The 23,830-nt window shown below is 39.5% G+C and overlaps 1 protein-coding gene across 5 annotated transcripts in view; it reads left to right on the top strand.

Moving 5' to 3' along the window:
* The window catches only part of Ppef1 (protein phosphatase with EF hand calcium-binding domain 1), a 128,872-nt gene that overhangs the window by 79,791 nt on the left and 25,251 nt on the right, over positions 1-23,830 (top strand). The gene's annotated exons all lie outside the window — the stretch shown is intronic.

The raw sequence follows: 23,830 nt of genomic DNA, 5'->3' as shown, positions 1-23,830 counted from the left end.
CTCTCTCTCTCTCTCTCTCTCTGTCTCTCATTCAGTAGCATTTTAAGGATCTGCATTATGACAGAAATGCAAGGTTGCAAGGTTTTGTTTTGTTTCATTTATCCATAATGGCAACTTGGAAGAAAATGGGATAGGCCAAGATAGAAGTAAGCCAGTGGACCTGGCACTTTGAAGAGGATTTGGATGACACTTCGGGCAGCTTAAGCAAGGTCCAGAGCTAGGGGATGCGTTCAGAGGAAGTGGGAAGCTCCCCAGGCAGTTGGTTGGTATAGGAATTCCAGACAAGCTTTACTGGTAGGAAGCTGAGGGAGTTAGTAAAGAGAACTCCTGGAGTCATGGGAGTCAAGCTAGGGAGGAAGGAAGTATGGGAAGAATGGGAGGATTGAAGGATTAGAATGTGCACTAGGGTCAGGGAGTAGCTGGAAGAGCCTTAGGAAGCAGAAGGGGTAGAAAGATGCAGGTGAAATTGTCCCAGGTGAGATGAGAGTCTGAGGTAGCATCCAGAAGGCAAGATACAAGAATGAGTAAAAGACTATCAGCAACAGGGAGGGCAAGTACCAGGAAATTATGTTTGTTGAATGACTTGACTCTTGGACCTAGAGCTAAGGAGCTGAGGAAGACATTTAGTCAGAGGTTCCTGGGTCTGAAAGGAGTCAGGGAAAGCGTCAGACCTTCCACTACCCTGATCCTGAAGTGTTTTTCCTTGCAGGAATAGATTCTTTTCTTCCACAGTAGTGATGCTGGAGTCAGGGGTCCCCAGCATTCTTAAGGGAGGTCTACATTTGTGGAGGGAATTCTTTCTGGATGAGGTTAAGTAAAGGGAGTTTATTTATTATGACATGGGGATGCCTTTGGCCAAGTTGGAAAGGTGGGAAAGAGGAAGGGTGGAATGCTTAAATGAGTCTCAAGTTGTCCACGTGAGGAATATTTGTCTGGCTTATCACACTAATCAATGTTCAAAATTCCAGTCCTGCACTTGCTTGACAGGTAACATCTGAGGATGGGATATGGACAGCAGTAACCAAACTATCTGGCAAGTCTTTACCTAGAGACTGGAAAACACTTGAAAAGGAAAATGGCTGAATAATTTAGATGGGGATAGTGGTCATTCCAAGAGATTTGGAAAAGAAACCTTTGTAAGGGGGAGATACTGAGGTATGATCAGAGATTGAATTCTGGAGTAGAGAGATCAGGACAGAGTATTCTGACACAGTTCTTTAATTGCACTGGCAAAATGACATGGAACATATAAAACTGGAAGGTGCTAATGTAAAGACTGAACAGGAGGAGGTGGGTGGTAGGAAGCGTCATAAAAGGAACTAAAGGGGAAAATATAGCATTCAAATAGAAGCTAGAAACATCTCAAGAGTTCTCCAGTGACATTTTTCAGGGCCATGTAGTAAAAGAGAAGGAAGCTACTCAAGGCATGGACTGGGGTGGAAGGGGGGAAGGGGGATCTTTGAGAGTGGTGTGTAAGAGCAATGGGTTAGAATTTTACCCAACTCAGGATGAGACTATAACATGCAGATTGGGCATACAACAAACCATACACATCACTTGCCTGACTTAACAGGGGGAAAAGGGAAGGACCACAGAGGACGGCATGATGTCACCTTGAGAAACTGAAAAAGGAGATCTTTGTACATCATGAGGGCTATATTAATACAAATGTATTTATTGGCTGCTGAGTGAGTTAGGAACCCTCAGGGACAAACTCCTTTATTAATAAATTTCCAAAGTGTCCTTTCCTTTCTGAAGGTAAAACCTTTGTGGAGAACAAGCTTCTCAGATGCATTCCTTCTTGCTATCTTTAGGATACAAGCTGAACATGCCCCAAAATGTGTCTATTGTTTTCCCTTCTTAAACTGGACATGCTCAGATATGTACTTCTTGATGGACTATTCCAGGAACATGTCTCCTGTAAAGAGTTTTCCTATATACAACTCATTTGCTACTCTTTTTTTTTTTTGCTACAACATATTTTTTTAAATTTTATTTATTTACATTTCAAATGTTATTCCCTTTCCCAGTTTACCCTCTGCGACCCCCCTATCCCATCCCCCCTTACCGTGCTTCTATGAGGGTGCTCCCCCACCCACCCACCCACCCCCACCTCACTGCCCATGCATTTCTATACACTGGTGCATCAAGCCTTCATAGGACCAAGGGCCTCCCCTCCCACTGACGACAGATAAGGCCCCTTCAGCTCCTTCAGTCCTTCTCCTAACTCCTCCATTGGGGTCCCTGTGCTCAGTTCTATGGTTGGCTGCAAGCTTCTGCATCTCTATTGGTCAGGCACTGGCAGAGCCTCTTAGGAGACAGCTATATCATGCTTCTGTCAGCAAGCACTTCTTGGCATCAGCAATAGTGTCTGAGTTTGGTGTCTGCATGTGGGATGGATTCCCAGGTGGGGCAGTCTCTGGGTGGCCTTTCCTTCAGTCTCTGCTCCACTCTTTTCTGTGTTTCCTTTAGACACGAGCAATTCTGGGTTAAAACTTTGGAGATGGGTAGGTAATCCCATCCCTCAACTGGGGGTCCATGCCTAACCTCTGGAAATGGTCTTGATAGGTCCTCCCTCCACTTTGTGGGGTATTTCAGTTAATGTCATTCCCATGGGGACCTGGCATCTGGGACTTTCTGGTTGCTATCCCCAGTACCCCATCCCCCATTGCTACACACCTCTGTTCAATTTCCTGATCCTCTGCACATCTCCTCCATCTCCCTCCATACCTTGTTAGTTGTACCTCTAACCTCAGCCCTAGGAAGGATAATAAAGGAGGAATATCCTGGGTATTAGGGAAGCCTGGACTTGAGGGCAGAGCCTAGATTATATAGCAAGAGCGTGTGCATGCGTGTGTGTGTGTGTGTGTGTGTGTGTGTGTGTGTGTGTGTGTGTGTGTGAGAGAGAGAGAGAGAGAGAGAGAGAGAGAGAGAGGTGGTTTCAGCTCTTTTCTTGTGCCATTGCTGAAAATACTAATGATATTCATGACCTGCCCTCACTGCCATATCATAGTTATTTTTGTTTTCCTTTTAAAAGTAAAGGTTATTGTGTATGTTGATATATATAACACAATGTTACAGGATTCATACAAAGGCTGAGAAAGCAGCCACAGAGATTCAAATCAACATACTCATCATCTCACAAGCTATAAGTATGTATGTATATATATATATATATGTATATATATATATAGGCATTCGCTACTAAAATTGTCTCATTTAACATGAATGCCACACACAGTAACTGAGCACAGTAGGTTCATAGCTTGGTAAGCATAAAACAGGAAAGCATGACAAGAAACACAAGTGAGGAGAGTCTTATTCTCTGTAAGGGGACACCAGAGTTGTTTTGTTCCTAAGCAGCATCTTCTTCCCATGAAAGTCGCATATTGGGCTGGAGAGATGGCTCATCGGTTAAGAGCACCGACTGCTCTTCCAGAGGTCCTGAGTTCAATTCCCAGCAACCACATGGTGGCTTACGACCATCTGTAATGAGATCTGTTGCTCTTTTCTGGTGTGTCTGAAGAGAGCAATGGTGTACTCATATATATAAAATAAATAAATAGATCTTTTTTTTAAAAAAAGAAAGTTGCATATGAAATACTCCACAAAGTGGAGGGAGAACCTGTCGAGACCATATCCAGAGGCTAATGTTCTGACCAATGTAAGATGAAATCGCACAGTTGTTTTGATTTCCATTTCTCTTATGACTAAGGATGTTGAGCATTTCTTTAAGTGCTTCTCACACATTTGACATTTTTCTGTTGAGAATTCTCTGTTTAGTTCTGCACACCATTTTAATTGGGTTATTTGGTTTGTTGATGTCTAATTTTTTGAGTTCTTTATGCATTTTGGATATCAGCCCTCTGTTGGGTATAGGGCTGATGAAGATCTTTTCCCAATTTGTAGGGTGTCCTTTAATCCCATGGACAGTGTCCTTTGCCTTACAGAAGCTTTTCAGTTTCATGGGGTCCCATTTATTAATTGTTGACCTTAATGCCTGAACATTTGGTATTATGTTCAGGATGTTGTTTCTTCTACCAATACCTTCAAGGCTATTCCTCACTTTTTCTTCTGTTAGATTTAGTATATCTGGTTTTATGTTGAAGTCTTTAATTCACTTGGACTTGAGTTCTGTGCAGGCTGATAAATATGAATCTATTTGTATTCTTCTACACACAGATATCCAACTAGATCAGCAAGATTTGTTAAAGATGCTTTTGTTTTTTCCATTGTATAGTTTTGGCTTCTTCATAAGCAGTCAATGTCCATAGGTGTATAGATTTACTTCTGGGTCTCTATTTGATTCAATATTGATCAGCCTGTCCGTTTTTATGCTAGTACCATGTAGGTTTTTTTATTATTATTATTGCTCTATAGTACAGCTTGAAATCAGGGATGGTGATACCTCATGAAGATCTTTTATTGTACAGGATTGTTTTAGCTATCCTAGGCTTTTGTGTTTTTTTCATATGAAGTTGAGTATTATTCATTTAAAATCTGTAAAGAATTGTGTTGGATTTTTTTATGGGGATTGCATTGAATCAATAGATTGCTTTTGGTAAATGGCTATTTTTACTGTGTTAATCCTACCAATCCATGAGCATGGGAGATCTTTCCATCTTCTGAAATTTTCAACTTCTTTCTTCAAAGATCTGAAGTTCTTATCAGACAGATATTTTATATTATTTGTAGGTATTGTGAAGGCTGTTATTTCTTTCTCAGCTTGTTTATTATTTGTATATAGGAGCACTACTTTTTTTTTCTTTGAGTTAATTTTGTATCCAGCCACTTTGCTGAAGGTGCTTGCCAGCTATAGGAGTTCTCTGGCAGAGTTTTGGGGTCACTTATGTATACTCTCATATCATCTACAAATATAAAATAATTTGACTTCTTCCTTTTCAATGGGTATTTCTTTGATATCCTTTAGTTGTCTTATTGCTGTACCTGAAACTGTATTGAATAGACATAGAGTGGACTGCCTTATCTTGTCCCTGACATTTTTGTGGAATTCATTTAAGTTTCTTCCCATTTAATTTGATGTTGGCTATCAGCCTGCTGTATATCTACTTATATCCCTGACCTCTCAAAGAACTTATCTTGAATGGGTATTGGATTTTGTCAAAGGCTTTTTCAGCATGTAATGAAATGATCAAATGGTTTTTTCTTCTAGTTTGTTTATATAGTGGATTACATTAATGGATTTTCTTATGTTGAACTATCCCTGCATCCCTGGGATGAAACCTACTTGATTATGGTGGATGATGCTTTTGATGCGTTTTTGGATTCAGTTTGTGAGTATTTTATTGAACATTTTTGCATCAATGCTCTCAAGGGAAATTGGTCTGAAATTCTCTTCGTTTAGTCTTTGTGTGGTTTAGTTATCAGAGTGACGGTGGCCTTGTAAAATGAATTTCGTAGAATTTTATTTTGTAGAATAACTTGAGAAGTATTGGTATTAGTTCCTCTTTGAAAATGTAATGGAGTTCTCCACTAAACCATCTGTCCCTGGGCTTTTATGGTTGGGAGGCTTTTAATGACTACCTCTGTTTCCTTAGATGTTATAGGTCTGTTTAGATTGTTTACCTGATCTTGATTTATTTAGTTTAAATTTTCCAGTTTTGTGGGGTTCATGCTTGTGAAGTAAGAACTAATTATTCTTTGGATTTCTTTGGTGTCTGTTTTATGTCCCCCTTTTTCATTTCTGATTTTTAAAATTAGGATATTCTCTCCCTGTGCCTTTTAGTCTGGCTAAGGGTATATGTCTTATCTTGTTGATATTCTCAAAGAACCAGTTCTTGGTTTTGTTGATTCTTTGTATCATTCTCTTTGTTTCTAATTGGTTGATTTCAGCCCTGAATTAGATTATCTCCTGCCTTATACTGCTCTTGAGTGTGCTTGCTTCTATTTGGTCTAGAACTTTCAGGTGTGTTGTTAAATTGCTAATATGAGATCTCTCAAATTTCTTTATGGAGGCACAACTTAGTGCTATGAGCTTTCCTCTTAGTACTGCTTTTATTATATCCCATAAGTTTGGGTATGTTGTGCCTTCATTTTCATTGAACTCTAGAAAGTCTTAAATTGAATTAATATTTTGCTCTCAATCAGTGCAGAAACAGCTCACTGAATCCCAGCCCAGTGCAGTGATTCACTTCAGCTCATGGACAAGAGCTATGAGTTGTGTCATGTTGGTGTGAACCCTGATCTTCAAAGCTTGCTTAGAGCTAGCTTAGTAGTCATACTTTAAGTTGTGCTTATTTAGTTGTTATGGTTTAAAGGAAACAAAATTTGAATTTTGGGAAGTGGTTTGGCCAGCTGTATCCTGTTGGAATTTTTTTTTAAATTGAAAGCTAGATATGTCCAACACTTATGTCTTTTTTCCATTAACTAACTTATTTCTTCACTTTACATCCTAATCTAAGCTCCCTGTCCCTCCTTTCCTCCCAGTCCCACCTTCATGAATCCCCCCATTATCTCCTCCCCTTCTGCCAGGAGGTTCTCCTTGAGTCCCACCACACCCTGAAACATCTAGTCCCAGCATGACTAAGCATCCCACTGAGGCCCAACCAGGCTGTCCAGGTAGGGAAAGGGGATACAATGGCAGACAACAGAGTAAGAGATAGTCTCTGTCCCAATTGTTAGGGAACCCACATGAAGACCAAGATGCACATCTGCTACAAATGTGGGAGGGGATGGCTAGGTCCAGCCCCTGCATGCTCTTTGGTTGGTGGATCAGTTTCTGTGAATCCCCATAGTCCAAGGTTGGTTGACACTTTGTAAGTCTTCTTATGGTGTCCTGGACCCTTCTGGGTTGCTCAATTCTATCCCCAATATTTATGTCTTAACTATGGCTAATTTTTTCTTCTCTATCAACCCTAAAACAAAACCAGAAGCTTTGCCTTCACAAACTATTCTTATTCACCTCTCAGTTGACGTTTTGGTATATCCTTTCTTCCTCATCAGTTCCTTTTTATAATAAGAGCAGGGCTATATGCTCAAGCTTGGCCCAGGTCAACCAAATCTGAGAGGCAGTAGCATCACTGATATGCCTAACTATTTTGCTTTTCTTTTCCAAGTGGTAGGTTTAACTCGACTTGTGCAGGGAATTGAACTTAGGGCCTCCTACGTGTTAGGCAGCCACTCTATCACTGAGCTATATCCTCAATCCTTTGTTTCATTTTTTATAAGAACTTTGAGACAGACTCTTAAGAAGTTGCTCAGGTGAGCAGTAGACTCGTTCCAGAGCTCAGGCATCCACTGAACTTGTGATCCTCAGCCTCAGCCCTTTGAGAAGAGGGATTACAGGGTCAGGACCTTTAGCGTTGTAACTTATCATATGCAAAATGAATCTTTCTACTAGTTTGTTCACTTAATAAGCTTTTAATTTGGTCTCTGTATACTGGAGACATAAGCATCATATAAAAAACTAAAGCAACCTACAAAGATAAACTATGGAGATCATTTATTTCATATATATTTAATGTCAGCTATGAATGAGATAATACACTAAAACTTGGCAATATGGTATGACTAAGAGGAAATTATTGCCCTGAAAGATACAGTTTACCGAGATGTTTGATTTTAAAAGACAAGATCCCCTGGAATCAGCTCCTAGATCAGGGGTGGAAGTGGGCAACACAATGAAGAAAATTAAGAGAAGATTGGAATTTGAAGGTTTTTTTTTTGTTGTTTTTTTGTTTGTTTGTTTGTTTTGTTTTTTGGTTTTTCGAGACAGGGTTTCTCTGTATAGCCCTGGCTGTCCTGGAACTCACTTTGTAGACCAGGCTGGCCTCGAACTCAGAGATCCACCTGCCTCTGCCTCCCGAGTGCTGGGATTAAGGGAACTTATTGGTGGGATACTAACTTCATTGAAGACTTCCTGGATGGAGTGGCTGGGCTTTGTGTCTGACACAAGATCTTGCTCTGAAACCAAGTTTGACTTACAACTTGCAGCAATTCTCCCTCAACTTCCCAATGCTCGCATTCCTGATGTGTGGCATCATGCCTGATTTATTATTTTATCATGAGACAGCCTCACTATATAGCCAAGGCTAACCTTTAACTCCAGATCTTCATCCTTTCACATTCCTGGTACTCCTGAGATTTCAAACATGACTATCATGCCCAGGTTAAAGGATGGTAGTTTTTACAAACCTTTTAAGGATGTTTAATCATTTAATAAAGGCCCAAATCATGAAGGAACATCTTGAAGGGCAAGGGAGAGTCGGTTACAAACTTTCCTGTGGTGTACTGCAATAAATTTGGGGTTTCAGAGCAATGATTGCTTTTGAGGAATTGTTGTTAGTCTTTCGTTTGATTAGTATTTGGCCATCCCTAATTGTTGTCATTTATTACATTAACTCTGAGATATTTTCAGCTCACTCAACCCCATCTGGTTTGGGAATTTTTTTCCCCTTTAGGTACCATACTCTTAACCACAACAGACCTTTGCTAAAAGGGCACCTCTACTTTATATGTCTTCAAATGTAATTTTATCATCAAGTGAAGCAATTTACATATCATTAGTTAGGTCATGTTTTTAGATTTTATTTTCTGAAAAGGTTAATTCTAATCAGCCACTTTTGCTTAATTGGAGTGACCAATTTGAAATACTTCATTTAGAGCCTCAGCCTTGCTAACACTACAAGACATTTTTCTTCATTGAATGGAAAGCTTGAAATTGTAGATCAAGTATTAGTGAATGAGTTTGTTAAATTGGTGCTGAGAGTGGTGCTCCTGCAGCTGAAAAGGAGCTGGACATGGACACAAAGCTGCTAATTAACTTTTAACCCTGTGGGTATCATACGGATGCTGTCTACTAGGATCTGTGTTGTCTTATTTTCCTTTTCTCCCTTGCTTCCCCTAATTGCCCCGCCTGAGCCCATGCCCATAACTTTCTCACTGTGAAGGTAATCAAATCCTGTATTCCCCATAACTGGGATACTTCATGCTGCCACTGGAATTTTCAGATCTTTGTGTCTGAGATCTTCAAAACAGAGGTTGTAAAAATGAAAGTTGTGACATTATGGAATTGAACTCCAGAAGTTATTGTTTGATAGTCCTTAGGAAAATGTTCAGATATGTTGAAATAAACTTCAGATGTCTATTATAAAATGCTTCAATAGGAACTATGTCAGAATATAGGAAAATGTCTCATTTTTTGTGTGTTTAGTCAATTCACTTTTTTAAAGTAAAAAAATGTATTTACTTAGAAACATTCAAAATGTCAACAAAACAGCCACATTTTTTTTTTTGCAATTACAGAGTGGTATTCAGTTAACAGAACAATAATTATCTTCATATAAGCTGCATCAGAGACAACTGAAGATGAAAATAAACTAAAACCCCAAAATAAAACCAAAAGAAAAAAAACCCAAAACCAAACTACTGTCCCCATATATAACTAATTTATGCTGTGCACCAACAAGAACCTGCTTTAAATTTCCATGCCAATTTACAACCCCAGACTGTACCAGGCAATGTTAGTGGCTATTGAAAATACCACCAGGACAGGGCTATTTAAAGACATATTCGATAGTGTATTAACTATTTAAAAAAAGACATTGTACAGTTTAAGAACAACTCTTACACAGCCTTACATTTCCATTTATTTTTCTTTAAAAGGAGTAAGTTATGTACAGGGGTGGTTAAATGGTTTATAGACAAGAAAAAAAACTGTACTAGAACCAACTTATTCCTCATCATCATGTTCTTCTTGAAGTGCTTTTCAGAATTGTAGTTACCCTGGGTTTTCTATAATTTTTGGCTTAATATCCATGTCATAAACGATGTGTTACTTATTAACTGCAGTGTAAATCTGAGTTTGCTGGAGCTGAGTGAAGAATTTTTGCTCCTTTGAAAGGAACTGAGAGAAATCTCAGTAGCAGGAGCCTAAAGAGCCCAGAGATTCATGTCACAGGAGACCTAGTTGCCTTATTATTTGAAGATTAAAATGTGTTCTAACTTAGATTATGCAAAGTAATTTGACTAATCCTAAACCAGCAAGACAGATATATCCAAATAAATCTTGCCTGGCTTTGAAGTCATTGCCTTGAAAGGCTTAACACTAAGAGGAGGCCAGTATACATTTAAGATTTCTTTTTTTTTTTTTTAAGTTGTGGGGGTGGAGTGAGGAAGTGGTTGCATGTCTGCATATATATGTGTGTGGAGCATGCATACATGCATGCATGTGTATGCACTCCTGCTGGCATATATGGAGGCTAGAGGTTGACATCAGTGTCTGTCTTTATGACTTTCCACATGGTATTTTGAGACAAGGTCTTAAAAAGTATCTGATGCTTACGATTTCCCTGTCTCTGTCTACTATTGTCTTATTTGTCTCTGTCTCCTGGTGGTGGCATACTGTTACCACCACACCAATCTTTAATGGGTGTTTAAGGATTTGAACTCAGGTCCTCATGCTTGCCTAACAATTACCTTACTCATGGAGCCTTCTCCTCAGCCCTCATGGGAAACATGAGTCTTTAATATTTTTTTTCATTGGTTCACTGTTTACCAGGACTCCAGCTGTTAATTTCTAAGAATCTTAATTCATGGAGCAAGAATTTTTCTAGTCATAATTTATTATTTATTCCAAATCTTATTGGATTGTGATATAAGAAAAATGTCCTATGAGATATTTTTCAGTTTGAATGTATTAAAGATTTCTTGTGGGCCAAGTGTAAAGTTAATTTTCACAAAGTTTGCATGGACATCTGAAAATTAATTATATTGTATTTGTAAAAACTTCCTTATATTTATAAAAATTTATATTAAAGTATAGATATATAAAATATATTTATATAGAGAGAGAAACACTTATATACATAAAATAATTCTTTAAATCTTTTTAAAGTCTGAAAAGAGCTGGCTTACTCTTATGGATCTAGGTAGAGCATTTCCTTCCCTTCCTAAACTTGTGTGCTTTCCTCATGGCTGGCTGAGCATCCTCATGATAAAAGCAGTTAGTTTCCCCCAAAGTGAGTAATCTAAGAGAGAATACTAGGAAGCTACTGTGTCTTCTATGACTTAAGTCTTTAAAGTTTCACATAATCACTTTTACTTTTATTTCTGTTTACTAGAAGCAGGTTGTTAAGTCTATCTCACTCAAGGGGGGGAAAATTAGACTTTAGTTTTTAAAAAAGAGTGTCAAGAATTTGTGGAGGTTATTTTAAGCAATAATTCAACATGTATATTCACCACTTTTACAGGCTTTTTTTTTGTCTTTTTTTTTTTCAGAGCTGAGGATCAAACCCAGGGCCTTGAGCTTGTTAGGCAAGCACTCACTCTACCACTGAGCTAAATCCCCAACTCCTACTTTTATTTTTTTAAGACCTATTTATTTGTTTTATGTAAGTACACTGTCTTCAGACACACCAGAAGAGGGCGTCAGATCCCATTACAGATGGTTGTGAGCCACCATGTGGTTGCTGGGAATTGAACTCAGGTCCTCTGGAAGAGCAGTCAGTGCTCTTAACTGCTTGCTGAGCCATCTCTCTATCCCCACTTCTGTGGTTTTAAACAATTTATTCTTGTACTGGTGATTAGAATATGAAGCAAATATTTCTTCTTTGGATATTGATTACAAGTTCATTAAATGTATATTATTTATAAAGTGCTTTTTAACATGTTATAATGAAATGTTCTGATGTTGTTAAATATTTTGTTTTATTTTTCCTGGTGTTAGGGATCATACCTTCTGCATGCTAGGCAAGTATTCTACTAAGGGATCTACTATCATCTCTTTTTGAGACAGTGTCTTGCTATGTTGCTCAGGCTGGCCTTGAACTTGCTCTGTTAGCCAAAAACTTGTGCTCCTTCTGCCTCTGTCTCCCCAGTGCTAGGATTATAGATGTATTATACAACACCCAGTTAATATTTTAATCCATTGAGGCCACAGCAGCAGCGGTCGCCATCTTGGTCCGGGACCCGCCGAACTTAGGAAATTAGTCTGAACAGGTGAGAGGGTGCGCCAGAGAACCTGACAGCCTCTGGAACAGGCAGAAGCACAGAGGGGCTGAGGCAGCACCCTGTGTGGGTCGGGGACAGCCAGCCACCTTCCGGACCGGAGGACAGGTGCCCGCCCGGCTGGGGAGGCGACCTAAGCCACAGCAGCAGCGGTCGCCATCTTGGTCCCGGGACTCCAAGGAACTTAGGAATTTAGTCTGCTTAGGTGAGAGTCTGTACCACCTGGGAACTGCCAAAGCAACACAGTGTCTGAGAAAGGTCCTGTTTTGGGCCTTCTTCTTCGGCCAGGAGGAAGTCCAAATACAAGATATCTGCGCACCTTCCCTGTAAGAGAGCTTGCCAGCAGAGAGTGCTCTGAGCACTGAAACTCAGAGGAGAGAATCTGTCTCCCAGGTCTGCTGATAGACGGTAACAGAATCACCAGAAGAACAATCTCTAAACAGAGTCAACTATAACTACTAACTCCAGAGATTACCAGATGGCAAAAGGTAAACGGAGGAATCTTACTAACAGGAACCAAGACCACTCACCATCACCAGAACCCAGCACACCCACTTCGCCCAGTCCAGGGAACCCCAACACACCTGAGAACCTAGACCTAGATTTAAAAGCATATCTCATGATGATGGTAGAGGACATCAAGAAGGACTTTAATAAATCACTTAAAGAAATACAGGAGAACACTGCTAAAGAGTTACAAGTCCTTAAAGAAAAACAGGAAAACACAATCAAACAGGTAGAAGTCCTTACAGAAAAAGAGGAAAAAACATACAAACAGGTGATGGAAATGAACAAAACCATACTAGACCTAAAAAGGGAAGTAGACACAATAAAGAAAACTCAAAGCGAGGCAACACTAGAGATAGAAACCCTAGGAAAGAAATCTGGAACCATAGATTTGAGCATCAGCAACAGAATACAAGAGATGGAAGAGAGAATCTCAGGTGCAGAAGATTCCATAGAGAACATTGGCACAACAATCAAAGAGAATGGAAAATGCAAAAAGATCCTAACTCAAAATATCCAGGAAATCCAGGACACAATAAGAAGACCAAACGTACGGATAATAGGAGTGGATGAGAATGAAGATTTTCAACTCAAAGGTCCAGCAAACATCTTCAACAAAATTATTGAAGAAAACTTCCCAAATCTAAAGAATGAGATGCATATGAACATACAAGAAGCCTACAGAACTCCAAATAGACTGGACCAGAAAAGAAATTCCTCCCGACACATAATAATCAGAACATCAAATGCACTAAATAAAGATAGAATACTAAAAGCAGTAAGGGAAAAAGGTCAAGTAACATATAAAGGCAAGCCTATCAGAATTACACCAGATTTTTCACCAGAGACTATGAAAGCCAGAAGAGCCTGGACAGATGTTATACAGACACTAAGAGAACACAAACTGCAGCCCAGGCTACTATACCCAGCCAAACTCTCAATTATCATAGAGGGAGAAACCAAAGTATTCCACGACAAAACCAAATTCACGCATTATCTCTCCACGAATCCAGCCCTTCAAAGGATAATAACAGAAAAAAACCAATACAAGAACGGGAACAACGCCCTAGAAAAAACAAGAAGGTAATCCCTCAACAAACCTAAAAGAAGACAGCCACAAGAACAGAATGCCACCTTTAACAACTAAAATAACAGGAAGCAACAATTACTTTTCCTTAATATCTCTTAACATCAATGGTCTCAACTCGCCAATAAAAAGACATAGACTAACAAACTGGCTACACAAACAAGACCCAACATTTTGCTGCTTACAGGAAACTCATCTCAGAGAAAAAGATAGACACTACCTCAGAATGAAAGGCTGGAAAACAATTTTCCAAGCAAATGGTATGAAGAAACAAGCAGGAGTAGCCATCCTAATATCTGATAAGATTGACTTCCAACCCAAAGTCATCAAAAAAGACAAGGAGGGACACTTCATTCTCATCAAAGGTAAAATCCTCCAAGAGGAACTCTCAATTCTGAATATCTATGCTCCAAATACAAGAGCAGCCACATTCACTAAAGAAACTTTAGTAAAGCTCAAAGCACACATTGCACCTCACACAATAATAGTGGGAGACTTCAACACACCACTTTCACCAATGGACAGATCATGGAAACAGAAACTAAACAGGGACACACTGAAACTAACAGAAGTGATGAAACAAATGGATCTGACAGATATCTACAGAACATTTTATCCTAAAACAAAAGGATATACCTTCTTCTCAGCACCTCATGGTACCTTCTCCAAAATTGACCACATAATAGGTCACAAATCAGGCCTCAACAGATTCAAAAATATTGAAATTGTCCCATGTATCCTATCAGACCACCATGCACTAAGGCTGATCTTCAATAACAAAATAAATAACAGAAAGCCAACATTCACATGGAAACTGAACAACACTCTTCTCAATGATACCTTGGTCAAGGAAGGAATAAAGAAAGAAATTAAAGACTTTTTAGAGTTTAATGACAATGAAGCCACAACGTACCCAAACCTTTGGGACACAATGAAAGCATTTCTAAGAGGGAAACTCATAGCTATGAGTGCCTTCAAGAAAAAACGGGAGAGAGCACATACTAGCAGCTTGACAACACATCTAAAAGCTCTAGAAAAAAAGGAAGCAAATTCACCCAAGAGGAGTAGACGGCAGGAAATAATCAAACTCAGGGGTGAAATCAACCAAGTGGAAACAAGAAGAACTATTCAAAGAATTAACCAAACGAGGAGTTGGTTCTTTGAGAAAATCAACAAGATAGATAAACCCTTAGCTAGACTCACTAAAGGGCACAGGGACAAAATCCTAATTAACAAAATCAGAAATGAAAAGGGAGACATAACAACAGATCCTGAAGAAATCCAAAACACCATCAGATCCTTCTACAAAAGGCTATACTCAACAAAACTGGAAAACCTGGACGAAATGGACAAATTTCTGGACAGATACCAGGTACCAAAGTTGAATCAGGATCAAGTTGACCTTCTAAACAGTCCCATATCCCCTAAAGAAATAGAAGCAGTTATTAATAGTCTCCCAACCAAAAAAAGCCCAGGACCAGACGGGTTTAGTGCAGAGTTCTATCAGACCTTCAAAGAAGATCTAACTCCAGTTCTGCACAAACTTTTTCACAAGATAGAAGTAGAAGGTATTCTACCCAACTCATTTTATGAAGCCACTATTACTCTGATACCTAAACCACAGAAAGATCCAACAAAGATAGAGAACTTCAGACCAATTTCTCTTATGAACATCGATGCAAAAATTCTTAATAAAATTCTCGCTAACCGAATCCAAGAACACATTAAAGCAATCATCCATCCTGACCAAGTAGGTTTTATTCCAGGGATGCAGGGATGGTTTAATATACGAAAATCCATCAATGTAATCCATTATATAAACAAACTCAAAGACAAAAACCACATGATCATCTCGTTAGATGCAGAAAAAGCATTTGACAAGATCCAACACCCATTCATGATAAAAGTTCTGGAAAGATCAGGAATTCAAGGCCAATACCTAAACATGATAAAAGCAATCTACAGCAAACCAGTAGCCAACATCAAAGTAAATGGAGAGAAGCTGGAAGCAATCCCACTAAAATCAGGGACTAGACAAGGCTGCCCACTTTCTCCCTACCTTTTCAACATAGTACTTGAAGTATTAGCCAGAGCAATTCGACAACAAAAGGAGATCAAGGGGATACAAATTGGAAAAGAGGAAGTCAAAATATCACTTTTTGCAGATGATATGATAGTATATATAAGTGACCCTAAAAATTCCAACAGAGAACTCCTAAACCTGATAAACAGCTTCGGTGAAGTAGCTGGATATAAAATTAACTCAAACAAGTCAATGGCCTTTCTCTACACAAAGAATAAACAGGCTGAGAAAGAAATTAGGGAAACAACACCCTTCTCAATAGCCACAAATAATATAAAATATCTCGGCGTGACTCTAACGAAGGAAGTGAAAGATCTGTATGATAAAAACTTCAAGTCCCTGAAGAAAGAAATTAAAGAAGATCTCAGAAGATGGAAAGATCTCCCATGCTCATGGATTGGCAGGACCAACATTGTAAAAATGGCTATCTTGCCAAAAGCAATCTACAGATTCAATGCAATCCCCATTAAAATTCCAACTCAATTCTTCAACGAATTAGAAGGAGCAATTTGCAAATTCATCTGGAATAACAAAAAACCGAGGATAGCAAAAACTCTTCTCAAGGATAAAAGAACCTCTGGTGGAATCACCATGCCTGACCTAAAGCTTTACTACAGAGCAATTGTGATAAAAACTGCATGGTACTGGTATAGAGACAGACAAGTGGACCAATGGAATAGAATTGAAGACCCAGAAATGAACCCACACACCTATGGTCACTTGATCTTCGACAAGGGAGCCAAAACCATCCAGTGGAAGAAAGACAGCATTTTCAACAATTGGTGCTGGCACAACTGGTTGTTATCATGTAGAAGAATGCGAATCGATCCATACTTATCTCCTTGTACTAAGGTCAAATCTAAGTGGATCAAGGAACTTCACATAAAACCAGAGACACTGAAACTTATAGAGGAGAAAGTGGGGAAAAGCCTTGAAGATTTGGGCACAGGGGAAAAATTCCTGAACAGAACAGCAATGGCTTGTACTGTAAGATCGAGAATTGACAAATGGGACCTAATGAAACTCCAAAGTTTCTGCAAGGCAAAAGACACTGTCTATAAGACAAAAAGACCACCAACAGACTGGGAAAGGATCTTTACCTATCCTAAATCAGATAGGGGACTAATATCCAACATATATAAAGAACTCAAGAAGGTGGACCTCAGAAAATCAAATAACCCCCTTAAAAAATGGGGCTCAGAACTGAACAAAGAATTCTCACCTGAGGAATACCGAATGGCAGAGAAGCACCTGAAAAAATGTTCAACATCCTTAATCATCAGGGAAATGCAAATCAAAACAACCCTGAGATTCCACCTCACACCAGTGAGAATGGCTAAGATCAAAAATTCAGGTGACAGCAGATGCTGGCGAGGATGTGGAGAAAGAGGAACACTCCTCCATTGTTGGTGGGATTGCAGGCTTGTACAACCACTCTGGAAATCAGTCTGGCGGTTCCTCAGAAAATTGGACATAGTACTACCGGAGGATCCAGCAATACCTCTCCTGGGCATATATCCAGAAGAAGCCCCAACTGGTAAGAAGGACACATGCTCCACTATGTTCATAGCAGCCTTATTTATAATAGCCAGAAACTGGAAAGAACCCAGATGCCCCTCAACAGAGGAATGGATACAGAAAATGTGGTACATCTACACAATGGAGTACTACTCAGCTATTAAAAAGAATGAATTTATGAAATTCCTAGCCAAATGGATGGACCTGGAGAGCATCATCCTGAGTGAGGTAACACAATCACAAAGGAACTCACACAATATGTACTCACTGATAAGTGGATACTAGCCCAAAACCTAGGATACCCACGATATAAGATACAATTTCCTAAACACATGAAACTCAAGAAAAATGAAGACTGAAGTGTGGACACTATGCCCCTCCTTAGAAGTGGGAACAAAACACCCATGGAAGGAGTTACAGAAACAAAGTATGGAGCTGAGATGAAAGGATGGACCATGTAGAGACTGCCATATCCAGGGATCCACCCCATAATCAGCTTCCAAATGCTGACACCATTGCATACACTAGCAAGATTTTACTGAAAGGACCCAGATGTAGCTGTCTCTTGTGAGACTATGCCGGGGCCTAGCAAACACAGAAGTGGATGCTCACAGTCAGCTAATGGATGGATCACAGGGCTCCCAATGGAGGAGCTAGAGAAAGTACCCAAGGAGCTAAAGGGATCTTCAACCCTATAGGTGGAACAACATTATGAACTAACCAGTACCCCTGAGCTCTTGACTCTAGCTGCATATGTATCAAAAGATGGCCTAGTCGGCCATCACTGGAAAGAGAGGCCCATTGGACACGCAGACTTTGTGTGCCCCGGTACAGGGGAACGCCAGGGCCAAAGGGGGGGAGTGGGTGGGTAGGGGAGTGGGGGTGGGTGGGTAAGGGGGACTTTTGGTATAGCATTGGAAATGTAAATGAGCTAAATACCTAATAAAAAATGGAAAAAAAAAAAAAAAAAAAAAAAAATATTTTAATCCATTTAACATTTAATTCTATTTTGTTTCCTGTTACTCTTTCCAGCTTTGTCCTCTCTGTTGTATTTATTTGTTTTCAACCATCTCTAATATATATATGTGTATATATACATATATATATGTATATATACACGAATCATGTTTACATGAACTTTTGTTTTAATATATCTTTCATATTTTAATGTAAAAATTTAACTCATTTACATGTTTGAATTTTTTTCTTTTATTCTTCTTTACTATTTATTTTGCTTTGGTATTTTTCTTTCTTTGGGTTGTTTTGGTGATCTTTCTTTTTTCTCCATTTATTTATTTATCCACTTTATATTCCAATCACAACCCCCCAGCTTCCAGTCCCCCTCACACAGCTCTTTGCCCCTCCCCCCTTCTCCTCTGAGAGGGCACCTCACCCCCACCCCAGTCTAAGCTCAGACTACTCTGGGTCTAGCTCTGTCACTCTGTGACTACGTGCCCCTCCTTCCTAGTCTATCCATGCTCACTCTGAGTCATCAAGTCACTGCAAAACTAGGCAAATAATCTTCCACTGCAGCCAGACAAGGCAGCCTAGTTAGGGGTACAGGATCCACAAACATGTGACAGAGTCAGGGACAGCCCCCTCTTAGTTGTTGGAGGACATGCATGAAGACCATGGGGCATAGTGTATGTATATGAGTATAGATCCAGTCCATAAGAGCCCCCGAGGGTCCAGGTTAGTTGACTCTCTTGGTCTTCTTATGGTTTTCTTATGAAGTCCCTATCCACTCTGGGGCACTCAATTTTCCCCCCAATTCTTCCACAACACTCTCTAAACTCTAACATTTGACTATGGGTCTCTGCATCTGTTTCTATCAGCTGCTGGGTGGAGCCACTCAGAGGACAGTTATGCTAGGCTGCTGTCTGCAAACATAACAGAGTATGTTTTCTAGTATTATGACTAGTGTCAGGGAAGTTGGGACAGGAACTCAAACAGGGCAGGAACCTGGAGGCAGGAGCTGATGCAGAGATCATGGAGAGGTGCTGCTTACTGGCTTGCTCCTCATACCTTGCTCAACCTGCTTTCTTTTTCTTTTTTGATATTTTATTTATTTACATTTCAAATGTTATTCCCTTTCCTAGTTTCCCCTCCAGAAATCCCCTATCTCATTCCCCCTCTTCCTGCTTCTATGAGTGGTGCTCCCCCCTCCACCCACTCCCACCTCCCTGCCCTGGCATTCCCCTACACTGGGGCATCAAGCCTTCACAGGACCAAGGGCCTCTCCTCATCCTGTTTTCTTATAGAACCTAAGACAACCAGCCTGGGGATGGCACTACCCACAATGGGCTAGGTCCTCTCCCACTGACACTAAGAAAAAACCCTATAGGCTTGCCTATAGACTAATCTCATGGAAGCATTTTCTCTCCTCTCCTATAACTACCTGGTGTCAAGTTGACATAAATGTAGCTAGCACACCATAGTTCCTATTTATTCAGTAAATCATCAATCTCTTATGCTATGTACTTACTTACTTACAAGGCCAGGTCTCATGTTACATAGCTTAGGCCATCTTTGAACTTTCTATGTAGCTGAGGATGACTTTGAATATCTGATTCTCCTGTTTCCATGTCTCAAGTGCTGAGATTTCAGGTGACTACCATCCTGCTCAGCTTTATGTAGTGCTGGGGTTTCATGCATGCTAAGCTAGCAGTCTACATTCCCAGCTCTCTTTTTCAGACCAAAAACTTTATTAATTTCTGTATATTTAATTTAAATAATATATAGTATTTGAAATTTTAAACAAGTTCCTCTTCTGTTTCTGGAATTCTTTTTTTTTTTTTTTTTTTTTTTTGGTTTTACGAGACAGGGTTTCTCTGTGTAGTCCTGGCTGTCCTGGAACTCACTTTGTAGACCAGGCTGGCCTCGAACTCACAAATCCGCCTGCCTCTGCCTCCCAAGTGCTGGGATTAAAGGTGTGCACCACCACACCCAGCTGTTTCTGGAATTCTTGCTTAGTACTTAAATGTGATCTTGACAATGTCATATTGATTCATGTATAGTAATATATTTGAAGGATAACTGTTCACAATTGGATTCTTTCCTTGTAGTCTTTCCTTGGCTTGAAGACGTTTGAATTGTTACTGTTGTAACTTGGCTGGAGGCTTTTGTTGGGTGCTTTCCTTTGTGAAACATATGCAAGCACATTGAACCCAGTGGCTTTGTATTGTCTACTTGTTTGTTCCCTGCATCTCAAACTGTGTTTCATGTGTATGTACCCATGCTTATTGCTTTTGTGCTCCTAAACCACTACATATTTTTCTTCTAGTGTGAAGAACTTTTGAACCCTTACATATCTGCAATATTTTCTTGCTATTCTTAGATGTTAATGATGTCTTTGTTGATATAGAATTCTTGTCTCATAGTCCCTTTTTCTCTTTAATTTATAGATTTATTCTACCATCTTCTGCCTTTCTCTACTTCAAACGATAAGTGTAATACTAGGGTGATTCTTTCTCTCCCCCACCCCCACCTCTTTTGGCATAGTCTAAGACCTATAATGGATAATAGAATTTCTCCTCTATTATGCTTCTCAATCATGAGCTCTTTCAACCATCAAACTGAAAATTCATTCTAAAAATGTATCTGGTGGTAGAGAGATGGCTCAACGGTTAAGAGCACTGGCTGCTCTTCCAGAGGTTCTGAGTTCAAATCCCAGCAACCACATTGTGGCTCATAGCCATCTGTTATGGGATCAGATACCCTCTTCTGGTGTGTCTGAGTACTCAAATAAATACATAAAAATATTTTAAGTGTGTGTGTGTGTGTGAATGTGATTATCTATGAAGGCCAAAAGAAGGCATTGGATTCTCTGGTTCAGGAGTTACATCTTGTTGTGAGCCACCCCATGTGGGTGCTGGTTCCTCTACAAGAGTGAGGAAAAATCTCTTAACTACCAAGCCATCTCTCCAGCTCTTGAAGTCTTTTAGCTGTAGAAAATTCCTCTCAGTATTATTTTAATTATTTTTTTCTATGATCATGGAATGCCTACTATTAGCTTATGAGTTTTCTTAGTTTCATTTTGATCTCTTTCTCCCTCCCTCCCTCCCTGTCTTCCTTTCTCCTCCCTTCCTTCCTACCCCCATCTTTCTTCCTTTTCTTTCTTTTTAAATTTTCCTTCATTTCTTTGTCCTTTCTTTTTGTTTCTTGATGGGGCCTTGATGGGCCCTTGTGTGTATCTGTGTGTGTATCTTATGTATGTCTCAGTGTGTGTGTGTGTGTGTATCTGTGTGTTTATTCTGTTGAACCCAGGTGCCCTTGAAGGCCAGAGATCCCCTGAAGCTAGAGTTGCAAATGGTTGTCAGCCACCCGATGTGGGTGCTGAGACCAGGATTCGGATCTTCTGAAACAGAAGTATTTATTCTTTTAATTGCCTTTATTGAAGACAACTTTTTCATACAATATATTCTTATCATAGTTTCCCTTTCCTCATCTCCTAGAGCCTCTCTACCTCCTAACCTACCCAACTCTATGCCTTTTCTCTATCTTTTTTAGAAAACAAACACAAAAAAGAAAAAGGAAACTAGAATAAGAAAAAAGAAAAAGCATGAGAAACATACACACACAGAGAACATACACCAAGGGGGAAAAAAGCAAACAAAAAAAAACCCTTAAAAGCACAAAATCAGAAATCATAATATACAAGAAGAAAAACCAGTTAAGGTAAAAATTGCCCTAATAAAGCAATATGAGACAAAAAAAAAATCTAGAAAAATCACTGAGTTGGTTTTGTATTGGCCATCTACTGCTGGGCCTGGGACCTACACTTAAGTGTGGTTTATACTCAGTGTCTTAGCGGAGTTTCTATTGCTGGGACAAAACACCATGACCACAAATCAAGCTTGAGAGAAAAGGGATTTATTTGGCTTATACTTCCAGATAATAGACCATCATTGGAGCAAGTCTGGACAGAAACATAGCCAGGGCTAGAACTTGGAAACAGAAGATGATGCAGAGGCCAAGAAGAGGTGCTGCTATCTGGCTTACTCTCCACTGCTTGCTCAGTCTGCTTTCTTGCAGAACCCAGGATCACCAGGCCAGGAATGGCACCATGGGCTGTGCCCTTCCCCAATGATCACGAATTTAGAAATTGGATTGGATCTCATGGGAAGTTTTTCTCAAGTGATGCTCCTTCCTCTCTGATGACTCTGTGTCAAATTGACACACAAAACCATCCAGTCTACCCAGTGACATTCCATTGGAGAAAATGAATTTTGCCAAGCAGGCATAGCCTCTTGATTATGGATGGGAGCTTATGTCCACTTCCCCGTCTCAGTTGCTAGAATGCCATCAAACTTGGACATGGACAGGCCCTGGCATGCTGCCATGGACTCTGTGAGTTCATGTGTGCATTTGTCCTGTTAGATTAGAAGGTTATATTTCCTTGTGTCCTTCATCCCCTCTGACTCTTACAATACTTCTTCCTCCTCTTCTGCTGGGCTCTCTGAGCCCTAGGAGAGGGTTTGAAGATATCCCATTTAGCAGAGTGTTTCAAGGTCTTACTCTCTGTACACTGTCCAGTTGTTGGTCTTTATTATTCAGTATTTTTTAACTGCTGAGCCTGTCTTTCTAGCCCTTCCCATGATTAAAAAAAAAACTCTTTATTCTTTCTACAAACCTTCCCACATTTTTCCTAGTAAGGTCCAACATTCCATAAACCCCAACCAGCACTGCCCTTTTCTGTGAGGCAATCATCCCTTAGTCATGGGTTCCTTCTTTCCCTTCAGGCTTAGTCCTTCCATGTCCTTGACTCAGGACTCTCTGCTGCTAATTCCTTAGCTTCTTTCAGAGCCTGTACATTTTCTTAGAGTTTGCCAGTCCTCACAGCTATTTATTCCATGCATCTCAGGGCTGGGAAAAGAAAGAATTTAAGAGGCACAGAATTCTCCTCTCTTCTGTACAAATGTACAGAAGATGATGACTATAGCTTATATTCCTGTAACAGTTCCTACCATATAAGCCCTATTAAGAGAATGTAAAGTAATGTAATCTTAAAATTAGAAGTAACATGGAAGTCATGATGTGTAAATGTCTATTTGTGTTTATGGTTTGTGTGGAATTTATGTTCATATAATGTTCAGTTCCCAAATATTGCATGGTAATTAACAAGGGTATCATTCCCATTTTGCAGATGGAGAAAAGGTGAACTTTCTCAGCAATAATAATCATATAGCTGAAGCTGGGCTGTGATGTTAATCATATGATTATGATAGGCCGCTGCTTCATTTCCCCGCCTACCTTCAGAATATGTTACACTGGGGAAATGATTTTTGGAATTCCTAAATCATATGTTGTAACCTGTATTTTTTAAAAACTTTTATACTGAAAGGTATGATTTAAAATGCTAACTATAAAGGAGTAAGTTTTTGTTACATAGTTTGAAATTGACAAAAGAAGAATTTGAAAATAGTTTGAATCATTAAATTAATTGGGATATGTGTATTCTTTCCTGAAGATAGACATTTCACACAGAAAGTATATATTTTGACATGACTTTTCTCTTTGTAAAACATTTCAGAACATTTGACTATATCTTGCTATGAAGTAGAAATGCACTTGGCTAATAATTCCTTATCAAGTATGACACCGAGATATGTAACCATGCCATACATACTTGTTTTGTTTTAGTTTTATAATGAAGAACTGAACAAGTT

Source organism: Mus musculus, chromosome X (genome assembly GCF_000001635.26).
Source record: "Mus musculus strain C57BL/6J chromosome X, GRCm38.p6 C57BL/6J".
Lineage (NCBI taxonomy): Eukaryota > Metazoa > Chordata > Mammalia > Rodentia > Muridae > Mus > Mus musculus.
Note: the sequence above shows the minus strand (reverse complement) of the source record. Positions and strands in the feature narration are given on the sequence as shown.